This window comes from Chiloscyllium plagiosum, chromosome 40 (assembly GCF_004010195.1).
Source record: "Chiloscyllium plagiosum isolate BGI_BamShark_2017 chromosome 40, ASM401019v2, whole genome shotgun sequence".
Classification (NCBI taxonomy): Eukaryota; Metazoa; Chordata; class Chondrichthyes; order Orectolobiformes; family Hemiscylliidae; genus Chiloscyllium; species Chiloscyllium plagiosum.
In genome coordinates, this window is record NC_057749.1 from 261,413 (window position 1) to 278,748 (window position 17,336).

Consider the following 17,336-nt stretch of genomic DNA (forward strand, 5'->3'; position numbering starts at 1 on the left):
AGGACAATGTTAAAAATCACACATCACCAAGTTATAGTCCAACAGGTTTATTTGGAAGCACTAGCTTTCGGAGTGCTGCTCCTTCATCAGGTAGCTATGGAGCAAGATCATAAGACACAGAATTTACAGCAAAAATTACAGTGTCAGGCAACTGAAATGATATATTGAACAAAAGTAGGTTGCTGTTAAGCCTTTCACCTTTTAGAATAGGCAGCAGGTTTCAGTTCATTAATATGTAAATCCCAGAACTTCTTTCAAGTCACATTCTTGAGATAACTTAAGGTTTTAAATAAAAAGGTGACATCTCAGCTCAGACAATGCATTAAAGGTGCATTATAGGTTAGAGTCGTCTGTATTCCAATATGGAGTCAGACTGGTTCTATTTCCAAAGTGGAATTTATAAAATATTACATGGATTTACTACCTGCATTGACTGCCTGCAGATTGTGTGTTTTTACAGCAAAATTGAATGTACCCTTAAATATAATTCTGCAAATGCAAATTCACCCCATAAACTTATATTTGTGAGAGTAAGGGAGAGAGAGAGTGTCTGTATGTGAGTGTGAGTGCACGAGGGGGTGTGTGTTTGTGTGTGAAAGCTTGGTAAAGTGTGTGTGGGTGTAATGGAGATAAGTGGCCTGTGAGAGGGTGTGTGCATGGGTGTGAGTGTAGGGGAGTATATGTGTGTATGTGTAGAGAGTGTGCATGTGTGTGTGAGGATGTAAGAGTGTGTGTGAGAGAGAGTGTATAGTGCAGTGGGGTCACCTGTACTGTGACATGAACCCAAGGTCCCGGTTAAGGCTATCCCCATGGGTACCGATCTTGGCTATCAGCCTCTGGGCAGTTTACTGCGAACAATGTTTAAGGTTTGGCAGTTGTTTAAAGACAAGAAGTGGAGGTATAGGGAAGATTTGGGGAGGTGCTCATCTTCATCGATAATGTATTGCAGGCTGTGAAGAACATGGCATAGATTTCACTGCTCCCAGGAAGTACTGGACAATGAAAGATACCCTATCGGTTGCATCCCGTGTCTGTCTCCTGACGAAGTCATTACAGTTTCTCGCTGTGGCACATTGGAACTGGTGATCAATGAATTGAGCATCGTATCCTGTTATTATGAGGACATCCTTGAGCACCTTCAAGTATCCGTCATGTTCCTTCTCATCTGAACAGATCCTATGCGTACATAAACTTCCCAGCCTTCAGGACAACATTGACCACAACACCGTACAACTCTGTCATGGCAACCACAAGACATGTCAGAGTGTCGACACGGATACCACCATTATGCATGGGGACACACCCACCATGTACGTAGCAGGTACTCATGCGACTTGGCCAATGTTGTCTATCATACGCTGCAGGCAAGGATGCCCCAAGACATGGTACATTAGCAAGACCAAGCAGATGCTCCAACAGCGGATGAATGGACACGGTGCAACAATTGCCAAACAGGGGTATTCCGTCCCAGTCAGCGAACACTTCAGTGGTACAGGACATTCAGCTCGGATTGTAGGGTGACCATCCTCCAAGGTGGACGTCGGGATATGCAACAACAGAGTGGCCGAGCAGAGGCTGACAGCCAAGTATGAGATACCCATGGGGATGACCACAACCAGGACCTTGGGTTCATGTCACACTGCACTACACACGCTCTCATACACACACACAAGCACACATACACGCAAACTCTTACATACTCACACACTCATGCAGATCATCTCTCATACACACGCTTTCTCTCAAACAATCACACATGCAACCCCTACACTCACACCCATGCACACATCCTCTCACAGGCTTATACTCCATCACACTCACACACACACAAACACATACTCTCTCACGTGCACACACACTCACATGCACACAATCACATGCAGGCACTCACTCTCTCTCTCTCATGCACATACGTATTAGTCTATGGGGGTGAATTTGTATTTGCAGATACATTCTATTTTGCTCAAAAAATACACAACCTGCAAGGCAGTCAATGCATGTAATATTTTATAAATTCTACTTTGGAAATAGGATCAGCCTGACTCAAGATTGGGATTCAGACAGACTCTAACCTCAAATCTTTAATGTATTGTCTGAGTGGAGATGTCACCTTTTTTAATAAAACATTAAGTTACCTCAAGAATGTGATTTAAGAGAAGTTCTGGGATTTACATATTAACCAAAACCTTCAATCCATTGTAAAAAATGGAAGACTTAACAGCAATCTAGTTTTGTTAAATATATCATTTCAGTTGCCTGACACTGTAATTTTTGCTATAAAGTCTGTGTCTTATGGTCCTGCTGCACAACTACCTGATTAATGAGCAGCATTCCGAAAGCTAGTGCTTTTAAATAAAACTGTTGGACATAAAACCTGGTGTTGTGTGATTTTTAACTTTGCCCACCCCAGTCCCTCCACATCTTGACAAGTTAGATTAAAGAAAATCCCAACACATTCTATACATCCATTAAAAACAAGAGGCTAGCTGAGGAGAGACCACTCAAGGATACATGGAGGCAGAGGATGTGGACAATATTCACGCAGGAGAAGGATATCGAAGATAGATTAATGTGGAGAATGCTAATTTGCCAGGGCATTTTGAGATCAAGAAAGAAGTGGCTTTGAGTTTCTTGAACAGCATTAAGATGGATAAGGCTCCAGGGCCCAATCATATCGACCCCAGGTTATTGAGCGAAGCAAGAGAGGAGAATGTTAGGACAAAAACAGAAATTGCTGGAAAAGCTCAGCAGGTCTGTGGAGAGAAATCAGAGTTAATGTTTCAGGTCCAGTAACTATATCCCAGAACTGATGGTAGCTAGGAAAATGTTGGTTTATGTGCAGAAGATAGGGTTTGGGTAAGGAGTAAACAATAGGTCTGGATAGAGCCCAAAGAGAGAAAGAATAGTTGGACAGACAAAGGAGTGGATAACAATCTGGCTAGGAGGGTGAATAGATATTAATGGGGACTCTTAGTGGTAGTGGGTAATCACAGACTATGTGTAACAGATCTGGTGTGTGTAGTAGGGGGCTGGGACATGGGAGAGTTCAGGCCCTGAAGTTATTGAACTTGATATTGACTGCGGAGGGCTGCAGGGTCTGCAAACAGAAAATGAGATGTGGTTCTTCCAGATTGTGCTGAGGTTTGCTGGGAGCATTGCAACAAGCCTGAGACAGAGATGTTAACCATGGAACTGGGTGGTGTGTAATGTGCCAAGCAACTGGAAGCTCATGATGGAGCATAGATGTTTTCCAAAGCAGTCACCCAACCTACACTTCATTTCCCCAGTATAAAAGGGCCACATTGTGAGCAGCGACTGCAGTTGACTAGATTGTGAGAAGTGCAGGTAAAGAGTCGATTCACCTAGAAGATATGTTTGGGCCCTTGGATACTGAAGAGGAAGAATGCAAGTGTTACACTTTCGGTGATTGCAGGTGTTCTGGACCAGGCCAGACACCCACAAAACATTTGAAAACGGGAGCCCAAAACGTTTAGGCCGATGTAAATTCCAGGAGGGATGCAGCTGGTCAAACCATTCAGCTTCAATAATAAACAGAATTTTTATTATTATATTAAATATTAAAAGAAAACAGAATTTAGAATAGCTGAACTTATCTGCAAACCCAACTGACTCTATCGCAACTTAACGAAGGACCTGTTCCAATCCCTACAACATCTCATAAACACGCTCCTTGGCAAAAGGTAAATTCCAACCCAGCTTCTTTCAGGCAGGAGAGGTTTCAGATTGAAGGTAGGGGCAAGAAACATCTGTTGAAGAATGGAACCTCTTTTTGCTGTAGTTGTTTCTCTCGATCTCCAGCAGTTTTTTGACTGCCTGCTTAAACAAACCAAACTAGAAAAAAATCTGAACTGGGAGAACTGGCCACTCCCTGCCATTGTTCAAAGTAACCATTTCCAGACAAATCAGCACCTCTGTCTTTATGACCCTGTTGAAAAAAACCAATGACAACATAACCTTATTAAAGGGGAAGCATCATCACACAGGAGAAAGTGCCATGGGGCTGTGCAGGAGTGTTAGGAGGGAAGCAAGAGTTAACCAGGGTGTCCTAGAGGGAATGGTCCCTGCGGAAAGTGGACAGGGGAGGAAATGGTAAAGAGAAAGAGGCTGGAGCCAGCAAACTGGAAATTCCGAAACTGGCATAATGCATCAGAGGAATGATGGATGCACATGGGCAGGGAAGTATTTCTTTAACTAGCTTGGTTTTTCAAAGTCCCGCATAAGAAATTATTTTGCAAGATGAAAGTGCATGGGATTGGGGGAAGTGTATTGAGATGAATAGAAAACTGGCTAGCAGGGAGGAAACAAAGAATAGGAATTAATGGATCTTTTTTAAATTGGCAGGCAGTAACTCGGTTCCACAGGGATCGATGCTGGGAACCCAGCTATTCACAATATATATTAATGATTTGGATGAGGGAACAAAATGCAACATCTCAAAGTTTGCAGATGATACCAAGTTGGGTGGGAGAGTGAACTGTGCTGAGGATACAGAGATTCTTCAACATGATCTGGACAGGTTGGGAGAGTGGGCAGATCAGTGGCAGATGCAGTATAATTTGGATAATGAGAGGTTATATACTTTGGAAGCAAAAACAAGAAGGCAACCTGAATAGCAGTAAATTGGAAGAAGGGAGTGTGCAGTGGGACCTGGGTGTCCTTGTCCTGAGTATCACTGAAGGTCCCAGTCGCTGAAGGTAGTCCTGCAGGTGGGGCAGGTGGGAAAGAAGGCAAATGGTATATTGTCCTTCATTGCGAGAGGTGTCGAGTACAGGAGCAGGGATGTGTTGTTGTAGTTATACAGGACCTTGGTGAGACTATACCGAGAATATTGTGTGCAGTTTTGGTCTCCTTTTCTGTGGAAGCACGCTCTACTCTCAAGGGTTTACCAGGCTGATGCCGGGGATGGTGGGACTGACGTATGAGGACAGATTGCCTATGTTAGGATTGTTTTCACTGGAGTTCAGACAAGTGGGGGTGTGGGGGGGGGGTGGGAGGGGTGTAATCTCATAGACATTTTTAAATTCTAAGAGGACAAGGCAGGTAAATACAGGAATATTCCCGATGGTGGATGCTTCCAGAACTAGGGGTCACAGTCTGAGGATTCAGGGTAGACCATTTAGATTGGTGATGAGGGGACATCTCTTCACTCGGAGAGCGGTGCACTTGGCGTGAATGGGATCAAAGGTTTTGTGGAGAAAGCAGGATTAGGCTATTGAGTTGGAAGATCTGCCATGGTGGGCATGAATGGCAGAGCAAGCTCGAAGGGCTGAATAGCCTCATCCTTCTGCTATCTTCTATGTTTCTATCTCTTTGTTGTCCATTATGAATTCACCTGATTCTAACTGCAAGGGACCTACACTTGTCTAATCAAGTTGTTTTTTCCTCTTCACATATCCATAGAAGCTTTTGCAATCAGTTTTTATGTTTTTTGAAGGCTTACTCTCGTATTCTATCTTCCTCTTCAGAATTGAATCCTTTGTCATTCTCTGAATTTTAAATTTCTACCTGAGCTCAGGTTTGCCACTTTTTGCAGCCAATGTATACTTTTCCCCTTTGGCTTGAAAGCTATCCCTGAACCCGTTGTTAGCTTGGTTGAGCTATCTTCCCTGTTTTACTCTTACATCAAACAAGGATGTACAATTAGACCATAAGACAATGGAGCAGAAATTAGCCCATTCAGTCCATCGAGTCTAAACTGCCATTCCATCTTGGCTGATAGGTTTTTCAACCGCATTTTCCCATTTTCCCCCATAACCTTTGATCCCATTCACGGTCAAAAACTTATCTATCTCTGTTTTAAATATACTTAATGGCCTGGCCTCCACAGCCTTCTGTGGCAATGAATTCTCCAGATTAGAACGTAGAACATAGAAAATAGAACAGCCCAGCACAATACAAGCCCTTCGATCCTCAATGTTGTGTCGGCCTTTTATCCTTCTCTAAGATCAAACTAACCTACATACCTTTCATTTTAATATCATCCATGTGCCTATCCAAGAGTCACTGAAACTCTCTGTGTAAAGAACCTACCTCTGACATCTCCCCTAAACCTTCCTCCAATCACCTTAAAATTATGCCCCCTCATGATAGCCATTTCCACGCTAGGAAAATGTCTCTGGCTATCCACTCAATCTATGCTTTTTATCATGTTATACACATCTAACAAGATAAAGTCACCTCTCATCCTTCTTCGATCTAATGACTAAAGCTCCCTCAAACTTTCTTCATAAAGCATGCTCTCCAATCCCGGTACCATCCTGGTAAATCTCCTCTGCACCCTGTCTAAAGCACCCACATCCTTCCTGTAATGAGGCAACCAGGGCAGCACGGTGGCACAGTGGTTAGCACTGCTGCCTCACAGCACCAGAGACCCGGGTTCAATTTCTGACTCAGGCGACGGACTGTGTGGAGTTGGCACATTCTCCCCATGTCTGCGTGGGTTTCCTCCGGGTGCTCCGGTTTCCTCCCACAGTCCAAAGATGAGCAGGTCAGGTGAATTGGCCATGCTAAATTGCACGTAGTGTTAGGTAAAAGGGTAAATGTATGGGAATGGGTGGGTTGCGCTTTGGCGAGTCGGTGTGGACTTGTTGGGCCGAAGGGCCTGTTTCCACACTGAAAGTAAGCTAATGTAAGAACAGAACACAGTATTCCAAGTGTGGTCTAACCAGGACTTTATACAGCTAAAGCATATCCTCATGACTCTCAAACTCAACCCCACTGCTAATGAAAGCCAACACACCATATGCCTTAACAACCCTATCAACTTGGCTGGCAACTTTGCGGGATCTATGGATGTGGATCCCAAGATCCCTGTTTCTCCACATGACCAAGAATCTTGCCTTTAACCCCGTAATCTGCATTCAACTTTGGCCTTCCAAAATGAATCAGTTCACATTTTTCCAGATTGAACTCCATCTGCCATTTCTCTGGCCAGCTCTGCATCCTGTCAATGTCCCGTTGCAACCTACAACAGCCCTCCGCACGATCCACAACTCCACCATTGGCAAACTTACTAACCCACCCTTCTACTTCACCTTCCAAGAAATTTATAAAAATCAAAAAGAACAGAGGCCTCAGAATAGATCATTGCAGAACACCACTAGTCACCGAGCTCTAGGCTGAATACTTTCCACTTACAATGTTATGAAGTTGAAGGTGCGTACTGTACCTTTAAGAGAGTGTGAATGCTGTTCGGAGTGGAGAGATTACAAGCACTTGTGTGTATGACCTAATGGGTTGTAATGGAAAATTGAAAATATGTAACATTTGGCTGTGAAATGGATACCTGTTTTTGGTTTCCATTTTGACAACAATTCAGATTTAACCAATCAGTTTAATTAATGACCCAGGATATTAAATCTCAATCAAGTTTCAATTTATTGTTTTGCCAGCATCAAACCAATGAGACAATCCAATGTTGGGGATATAAAAATGCAGACTTTTTGAAAACTGGAGAGAGAGCAACTGCCATCGAGAGAGATCCAAAAAATTAGGAAACACCCTCTGTCAAAAATATCTTTTCACATGAAACGTACTCGCAGTAAAACGAAAGATGACCCAGGGAGATTCTCAGCTGGAAGAGCGAAGTCACAGAAGACAACAGCCGCTGTGTGGTTTTGAAATTAAGTTGATGCAATTTATTAAGTGTCTTTTTGGAACAGCATAGTGTTATAGAATTGGAGGCAGGTAATAAGCCGTATAGAGAAAGGGGTCTTAGAGTTCTGAATAGTTTGGGGTCTCGGGTCTGAGATTTGGACAGGTTTGGACAGATCCATTCTGAGATTTGGAGAGATTTGAACAGATTCTGGATACAAAAGATTCCAGCAGATTTAAACACTTGCTGATTAGTATCCTGGATCTTTAAATAAAACTAGGTGAAAAAATTATTTGTTTAATTTCGGTGACTTGTGGTTGGGTTAAATTAAAAGTGAAATAAATAGCTCTTAAGATTGCTAAAGAGGTTCTGGAGTTTGAAAATGAGTCCCAAATTTGCCAAGAAAGTTTAGAAAAACAGAGGAAGGACAAACATTTAGAATTATAAAATAGGTTAGCACGGGGTTTAACCAGGGACAAAGGAAAGCTGAAGTTGTAATGGAGTTGTTGAAGCAATTAGCTGTATCAGAGGAACAGACAAGTGCAGGAGAATTAGAAAAACTTAAATTGGAGTTGAAGTAAATGGAATTAGAAGATAAAGGAAGGGATAAAAGAGTCATGTTAGAAGAAAGAGAGAGAGAATTTGAACTTCAGAAGTTGCAACTTTGTCAGGAAAATCAAGTTAACAGGATGGAGATGAAGAGAGAAGGTAGTGATGTATACAAATATGTTAAAACACTGCCACATGTCAAAGCCTTTGTTACTTTATTTGAAAAACTGGCTAGGCAGATGGAGTTGCTAGAGAACCGGTGGGTAATGCTAGTTCAGACTAAGCTGGTAGGCATAGCTAGTGAAGTATTTGTCGTGCTGTCAGATGAGGAGTCAAGAGATTATAAAGATGTCAAAGAATCTATTTTAAGTGCTTATGAATTGCTACCAGAAGTGTATAGACAAACATAAAGCAGGAAACAGGTCAGACTTTTGTTGAATAAGAAAGAATTAAGCAGTAATTTTGAAAGATGGGTGCAGGCCATAAAAATATATAAGACCTATGACCCTCCAAGAGAGCTTATGCTATTGGAGGAGTTTAAAACTCACTTCCAGAGATGATAAAAATTCATGTGGATGAACAGGAAGTTCAAGGAGTGAGAAGAGCGGCAGACATGGCAGATAAATATGCATTGGTTCATAAGATAGAACTTCATTTCCAACAAGAATTTCATCCTGTGAGGGATAGAAATTGGGAGAAGGGGAGATCCTTCACTATAAAACAAAGAGTAGGCCACACTGGGAAAATGATTTGGAGGTGCCACTGTTGGACTGGGGTGGACAAAGTTAAAAATCACACAACACCAGATTATAGTCCAACAGGTTTATTTGGAAGTTAGTGTGATTTTTAACACTGGTAATAGTTTACCACAGGTGCAAAAGAAGCCCATGTTGGTGAAAAGGAGGTGAAAGGTGTGTTTCCACTGTGATAATGAGGGACACAAAGTCACAGCACTGATTAGATTAGATTACTTACTTACAGTGTGGAAACAGGTCCTTCGGCCCAACAAGTCCATACCGACCCGCCGAAGCACAACCCACCCATACCCCTACATTTACCCCTTACCTTACACTACAGGCAATTTAGCATGGCCAATTCACCTGACGTGCACATCTTTGGACTGTGGGAGGAAACCGGAGCACCTGGAGGAAACCCACGCAGACATGGGGAGAATGTGCAAACTCCACACAGTCAGTCGCCTGAGGCAGGAATTGAACCCGGGTCTCTAGCGCTGTGAGGCATCAGTGCTAACCACTGTGCCACTGTGCCGCCCACTGCCACCATGCCGCCCACTGCCACCATGCCGCCCACTGGACATTGAGTATTGGCACTGAGCGAAATGATGTGGTAAAAGAGATGAAGCTAGTGGTTTAGTGAAAGCAGTAAAGGAAACGCTAGGAAAACCTGAGGAACTTCAGGACAGTGCACAGTCTAGGCAGGGGCTGGGTATGTAGTTAGTGCTCGATCTCTATAAAAACCTCACCTCTGTGGGTAAAGTTTACTCAAGAAGAATAGGGGGAGACAGGAAAGAAGTTACAATTTTGAGAGATACAGGATCTAATATGTCTCTAATAGTAAGAGATGATCGTATTTGCACTTTTTCTGACCTGCTACCTGAGAGAGTGATGATTTGTGGAATAGGTGGACAGAAATCTTGCATTCCACCGTATAAGATCAGGTCAGAGTGCCAACTCAAGCCTTGGGAAATAACAGTAGGAGTGATTGACAGAGTGTCAGTTACAGGAAAACAGTTTGTTCTTGGGAACAATTTAGCAGAGCATAAGGTTAGGGTGACACCCCTTGTTGTGTAGCAGCCAAAGGAACAACAGGGCACTGAGAAGTTAAAAGAAAAATACCCTAGGATTTTTCCAGACTGTGTAGTAACAAGATCCCACAGTCATAAGTCACTGCATGAAGCAAAAACTAAAGAGAATGAAGAAGAAGTTGGGGTTCAGTTAGCAGACACTCTGTTGATGTAATGGTGCAGGAAAAACCTGAACAAGGCAGAGGGTCAGGAAGAAGTGTTTAATCCTGAAAGGCTCAGGGATGTACAACAGAAAGACAAGACAATAAAATATATATGTGGTGATGCGTACTTAGAAAAGGAATCAGAAAAGGAATTCCTGAGGGTTATTATCTGAAAGATAGAATCCTAAGACGAAAATGGAGAACACGGCAGGTTAATGCAGAGGAGAAATGGGCCGAAGTGCACCAGGATGTGTTACCGGTAGCATATGGACAGGCAGTGTTACAGGTGGCACGTGAATTAATGGTAGGAGGTCATGTAGGTGTGAGGAAGGCTCAGGTTAAGGTACAAAAGCATTAATATTGCCCTGGACTGCACAAGGATGTGCTTGAATTTTGCTGTTTGTGTCATACATGCCAAATGGTAGGTAAGCCACAGACGGTAATAAAACCAGCACCTTTGTCACCAATTCCCACGTTTGACAAATCTTTCGTGTGGGTCCCCTCCCTAAAACTAAAAGTGGGAACCAGTATTTGCTAACCATAATGGATGCGTCTACCAGATTCACAAAGCCAATTCCATTGTGGAGTATGAAGGCAAAAAGATTGGTGGAGGAGTTAGTAGCTTTCTTCACCCAGGGAGAGTCAGTCAGACCCAGGGTCTACTTTTACTCCTAGGCTGCTTACAGAAGTCATGGATAGCTTAGACATACAGCCAATTCTGTATCCAGACAGTCAAATTTCCCTGTATCCCATGCCTCCTGAGCCCACTATGGGGAACCTTATCAACACCTTGCTAAAATCCATATTCCTCACTTCCACTGATCTACCTTTATCATTGTATTTTGTCACATCCTCAAAGAATTCAATAAGGCTTGTGTGGCATGACCTGCCCCTCACAAAGCTATGCTGACTATTTCTAATCAAACTGTGCTTTTCCAAATAATCATAAATCCTGAGTCTCAGAATCCTTTCCAATAATTTGCCGAACACAGACTTAAGACTGACTGGTCTGTAATTCCCGGGGTTACCCCTATTTCCTTTCCTTAACAAGGGAATAATATTTGCCACCTTCCAATCATCTGGTACTAATCCAGTGGGAAGTGTGGACACAAAGATCATCGCCAAAGGTGCAGAAATCTCTTCCTTCGCTCTCCATTCTCAGTTCCTTTCTGGCTATCTTGTAACTTTTTAAAGCCCTGTCTGATCCTTGCTTCCTCAACCTTAAGTAAGCTTCCTTCTTTTTCTTGACTAGATGTTCCACACCTCTTGTCATCCAAGGTTCCTTCACCCTACCATCCCTTTCTTGTCTCAGTGGGACAAACCTATCCAGCACTTGCAGCAAGTGCTCCTTAAACAACCTCCACATTTCTGTCATGCTTTTCTCTGAGAATACCTGTTCCCAATTTATGATCCACAATCCCTGCCTAATGACATTGTAATTTACCCTCATCCAATTAAATACTTTCCCATACCATCTGTTCCTGTCCCTCTCCATGGCTGTAGTAAAGGTCAGAAAGTTGTGATCACTGTCACTGAAATGCTGTCCCACCTAGAGATCTGATACCTGACCTGGTTTGTTGCCAAGTACCAAATCTAATATGGCCTCCCTTCTAATCAGCCTATCTACATATTGAGTCAGGAATCCTTCCTGGGCACACCTGACAAAAACTGGTCCAAGAGCACAGCAGTTCAGGCAGCATCCAAGGAGCTTTGAATTGGATGCTGCCTGAACTGCTGTGCTCTTCTAGCACCACTAATCCAGAATCTGGTTTCCAGCATCTGCAGTCATTGTTTTTACCTAAAAACTGGTCCAACAAAACTATTTGAACTAAGTCAGTTCCAATCAGTATTCAGGAAGTTGAAGTCACCCATGAGACAACCTTGTTACTTCTGCACCTTTCTAAAATCTGTCGCCTAATCTGCTCCTCTGTGTCCCTGTTGGTATTGGTTGGTCTATAGATAACTCCCAATAAGGTGACTGCTCCTCATGATCAGGTTCTGACTTGAACCCATACTGACTAGGTAGACAAACCCTCCTCGACGACCTCCCTTTGTGCAGCTGTGTTACTATCCCTGATTAGCAATGCCACTCCCCGACCTCTTTTACCTCCCTCCCCATTCCTTTTGAAACATCTAAACCCTGGAACATCTAAGAACCATTCCTGCCCTTGTAAAATCCAAGTCTCTGTAATGGCCACATCATCATAGTTCCAAGTACTGATCCATAATCTAAGTTCACCACCGTTATTACTGACACTTCTTGAGTTAAAATAGAGACACACTTCAACCCAACACAATGACTGAAACTTTGCCCTGTCAACTGTCTATCCTTCCTCACAGACTCTCTGCATCTCTCTGTTCACCAGCTTTCCCATCCTCTGATCCAAAGCTCCGGTTCCCAGCCCCTGCCAAACTAGTTTAAACTCTCCTGAAGAGATCTCACAAACCATCCTGTCCAGGATATTGGTGCCCCTCCAGTTCAGGTGCAACCTGTCTTTCTGTACAGGTTCCACCTTCCCCAGAAAGTATCCCAATGATCCATGTATCTGAAGCCTTCCCTCCTACTCCAGCTCTGTAGCCACGTGTCCAGCTACACTTCCTAGCCTCTCTCACCTGTGGCACCGGTAGCAATCCTGAGATTACTACTCTACTAGTCCTGCCTTTTAACTTCGAACCTAACTCCCTATATTCACTTTTCAGCTCCTCATCCCTGGCTATGTCATTGGTACCAATGTGTACCACGACTTCTGGCTGCACACCCTTCATCTTAAGCATTATGTAGACTTGATCTGAGACATCCCTGACCCTGGCATCCAGGAGGCAACAGACCATCCAGCAGTCTTTCACGACCACAGAATCTCCTATCTGTTCCTCCAACCATTGAATCTCCTCTCACTATTGCTCTCCGAGTCTTTCCCCTTTCTCTTCTGAGTAACAGAAACCTGGCTGCTGAGGCTTTCCTCTCATTTGTACACCATTTCCCTCCCCCCCAACAGTATCCAATGCGGTATGCTTATTATTGAGGGAACAGTCACAGGGGGTCCCTGAACTGTCTGCCCATTCCTTTTCCCTCTCTTGACCTTTATCCTGTAACTTGGGTGTGACTGCCTCCCTATAGCTCCTCTCTATCAGGCCTCTCAGCCTCCTGAATGATCCAAGGTTACTCCAGCTCCAGCTCCCTGGTGTGTGAGAAGTTGGAGTTGTGGGCACTTTTCACAGGTGATGTACACAGAGACACTAGTGGTTACCCTTACCTCCCATATCCTGCAAGAGGAGCATGCAACTACCCTAGCCTCCATCCCTTCTGCTCTAAATTACCAAGAAAGATTGAATAATTGGGGGAAAAAAACCTTTACCATACCAAGCCTCCACACAGTCTTTTTTTTGAGTAGAGGAGGAGGACAGGTGGGAGACACTACAGATATTGTGTTTTGGGTTTAGCTACTGCCCGAATATATTAGTTCATTTACCCAGCAGTCCCCTTGTCCACTTCCGCTCCAGTTCAGCCCTCATTCTGCTGATTCACAAGTCAAGTGTTTAATATTCACATTTACCTTCCCTGGTACGCCCTGGTTAGCCTTGACTTCCGCTGTTGAAATGCAGTATTCACCAATGTCTGGCTGAAGGAGTTTCTCCTCATTTCCATTCTAAGAAGTCTTCTTCTAAGGATGTGTTTTTGACACCTCATCTTTCCTGACAATGGAAACATCTTTCCAACGTCCATTTTGTCCAGGCCATTCAGTATTCTGTAAGTTTCAATCAGATCCCCCCTCATCCTTCTAAACTCCATTGAATTTGTCAAAGAGACCTCAAATATTCCACGTATGTTAAACCTAAGATCATTCTAGTGAACATCCTCTGGAACCACCCCAGGTCCAATACATATTTCCTGAGATATGGGGCCATAATTGCTCACAATATTCTAAATGTGGTCTGATCAGAGCTTTATAAAGCCTCAGAAGTACATTGCTGCATTTATATTCTAGTCCTTGCAAGATGAATTACAACATTGTATTTGCCTTCTTAACTATTGACTGAACCTGCAGGTTTACCTTAAGAGAATCACTGCACTTAAGATTTCTGAATTTTCTCCCCATTTAGAAAACAGTCCATGCCTGTATTCTTCCTACCAAAGTGCATGACCTCAGTTTCCCACATTGTATTTCATCTGCCACTTCTTTGCCCACTCTCCTAACCTGTCTCAATCTTTCTGCAGCCTTCCCGCCTCCTCAATACTACCTGCCCCTCCACCTATCTTTGGATCATCAGCGAACTTAGCCAGATGCCCTCAGTTCTTTCATCCAGATCATTAATGTATAAAACGAAAAGTTGTGGTTCCAACACTGATCGTTGTGGAACTTAGACGCAGGCACTGGTGGATGGATTAGTAAATTTGCAGACAACACTAAAGTCGGTGGAGTAGTGGACAGTTTGGAAGAATGTTACAGGTTGCAGGGGACTTGGATAAACTGCAGAATTGGGCTGACAGGTGGCAAATGGAGTTCAATGCAGCTAAATGCGAGGTGATGCACTTTGGGAAGAATAACAGGAAGGCAGAGTACTGGGTCAATGGAAAGATTCTTGGTAGTGTGGATGTGCAGAGGGATCTTGGAGTCCATGTACATAGATCTTTGAAAGTTGCCACCCAGGTGGATAGTGCTGTTAAGAAAGCATATGGTGTGTTAGGTTTCATTGGTAGAGGGATTGAGTTCTGGATCCGCAATATCATGCTGCAACTTTACAAAACGCTGGTGTGGCCACACTTGGAATATTGTGTACAGTTCTGGTCGACCCACTACAGGAAGGATGTGGAAGCATTGGAAAAGGTGCAGGGGAGATTTACCAGGGTGTTGCCTGGTCTGGAGGGAAGGTTTTATGAGGAAATGCTGAGAGACTTGAACCTGTTCTCATTGCCAAGAAGGCTAAGAGGGGATTTGATAGAGACACACAAGATGATCAGAGGATTAGATAGGGTAGACAGTGAAAGTCTTTTTCCTAGGATGATAACATCAGCTTGTATGAGGAGGCATAACTACAAATGATAGATGTGAAACAAATGTCAGAGGCAGGTTCTTTACTCAGAGAGTGGCAAGGGTGTGGAATGCCCTACCTGCTAATGTAGTCAACTCAACCACATTAGGGAGATTTAAACAATCCTTAGATAAGCTCATGGATGATGATGGGATAGTGTAGGGGGACGAGCTGAGAATAGTTCACAGGTCGGTGCAACATCGAGGGCCAAAGGGCCTGTTCTGCACTATTGTTCTATGTTCTAACATCACTAGTCACTAGCTTCCATCTTGAGAAAGGCCCTTTTATTCCCATTCTGCCTTCTGTGAGACAGCCAATCTTGTATCCATGCTAGTACCTTGCCTCTAACACCATGAGCCCTTATCTTACTCAGCATTGTCCTGTGCAGCACCTTATCAAAAGCCTTCTTGAAGTCCAGATACATAAAATCCATTGGCTCTCCTTGGTCTAACCTGCTCATTACTTCCTCAAACAATTCTAGCAGATTTGTCAGGCATGACCCCACCCCTTGATGAAACCATGCTGACGTTGCTCTATTTTACCATGCACTTGCACGTATTCAAAAATCTCATTCATCACAATGGATTCCAAAACCTCAACAACTGATTTCAGGCTAATCAGCCGATAATTTCCAGTCTTTAGCCTTATTCCCTTCTTAAATTGCATTCACATTTTTCTAGTCCTCTGGGATCCTCCCTGATTCCAGTGATACCTGAAAGATACAAAAGCCTTCAGCTATCTCCTTCAGAACTCTCGGATGTAGCCCATCTGGTCCAGGTGATTTATCCATTTTCAAACCTTTCAGTTTTTCTACCACCTTCTCCTTGGTGATAGTCACCATGCTCATATCTACCCCCCCGCCACCCCCACCCACTCTTTTGAATTTTTGGGATATTACTTGTGTCTTCCAACGTGAAGACTGATGCAAAATACTTAAAAAGGAACCTTGATTATCCGAACATCAATTAACTAAATATTAGATTATCTGAAGGAGATCTCGAGGTCCCGATAGAAACATTATATCAAAGACACACTTCCAACACTGATCGCCTCTTTGGTTTACAGTGATGAAAGATGAACTCGGCTTACTGAAATGCTGCTGAGAACAGTCCTGGAGATTGATGGGATCGAAGCCACCATCTCCAAATAACTGATCTCCCACTCTCTCTCTTTCACTCCACACTTTCCCTGGAGTTCTAAACAGGGGTGTACCCTTAAACCCCGCCCCTTCCCCAGATATACTCTCCAACATTGACCTGTACAGGCCAGAGGTGGAACTTGTCAAAAAAGTTGCAGTAAAGGTTGTGTGTGTGTGTTGTGCACATGCGCAAGCATGAGCTATTTGGAGACTTACCCCACAAGGTAGTCTTAATGTTGGTGTCAGGTATGACTGCCCTGGGCGGATAGGGGGCATGGGTCGGTGGAGGGGTGGGCGAGGGGGCGGATGGCGGTGAGGACAGGGGGCGGGTGGGGTGGGGATGGGCAGGGCTGTGGAGTGGCATGGGGCAGATGGGGTTGCGGGAGGTGTGGGGGCTCACGTGCGGTGTGCTGCTGCCTCCTCTCCTGAATGGGGAGCAGACTTAACAGAAAACTCTGAGTCCCAGAGGAAAGGCATTGAATCAATTAACCAAATAATGAATTATGCAAACAAAATAATGCTCACCCATCTTGTTCAGATAATCGAGGTTCCTCTATATTCAGTTCCTCAGCATCAAGCATCATTTTCCAAAGGCCTAATATCCACTTTTGCTTCTCTTTTTTTTCCTTTACATATCTAAAGAATCTCTTGTAAGTTTTCCTAATATTACCGGCTAGCTTACCCTCTAATTTAATCTTCTACCTCCTTATTTCCTTCTCTGTTGTTCTTTGTAGGTTTTCTAATCCTCTGATATCCCTTGCCACATTATATGCTTTCTCTTTTGCTTTTATGCTACTCTTGACTTCCCTAGTCAGCCATGGTGGCCTCATTCTCCCTGTACCAGGCTTTTTTTTTCCTCAGGTTGAATCTCCTGAATTATTCCCAGAAACTCCTGCCATTGCTGTTCCACTATCTTTCCTGCTGGGCTCCACTCCCAGTCAATTCTACCCAGCTCCTCCCTCAGGTCTCTGTAGTTGCTTTATTCAACTGTAATTCCATTACATCTGATTCCATCCTCTCTCTCTCAAATTGCAG

The 17,336-nt window shown here is 43.6% G+C and overlaps 1 protein-coding gene across 1 annotated transcript in view; it reads left to right on the plus strand.

Moving 5' to 3' along the window:
* The window catches only part of fbxl22 (F-box and leucine-rich repeat protein 22), a 49,986-nt gene that overhangs the window by 20,834 nt on the left and 11,816 nt on the right, over window positions 1-17,336 (plus strand). The gene's annotated exons all lie outside the window — the stretch shown is intronic.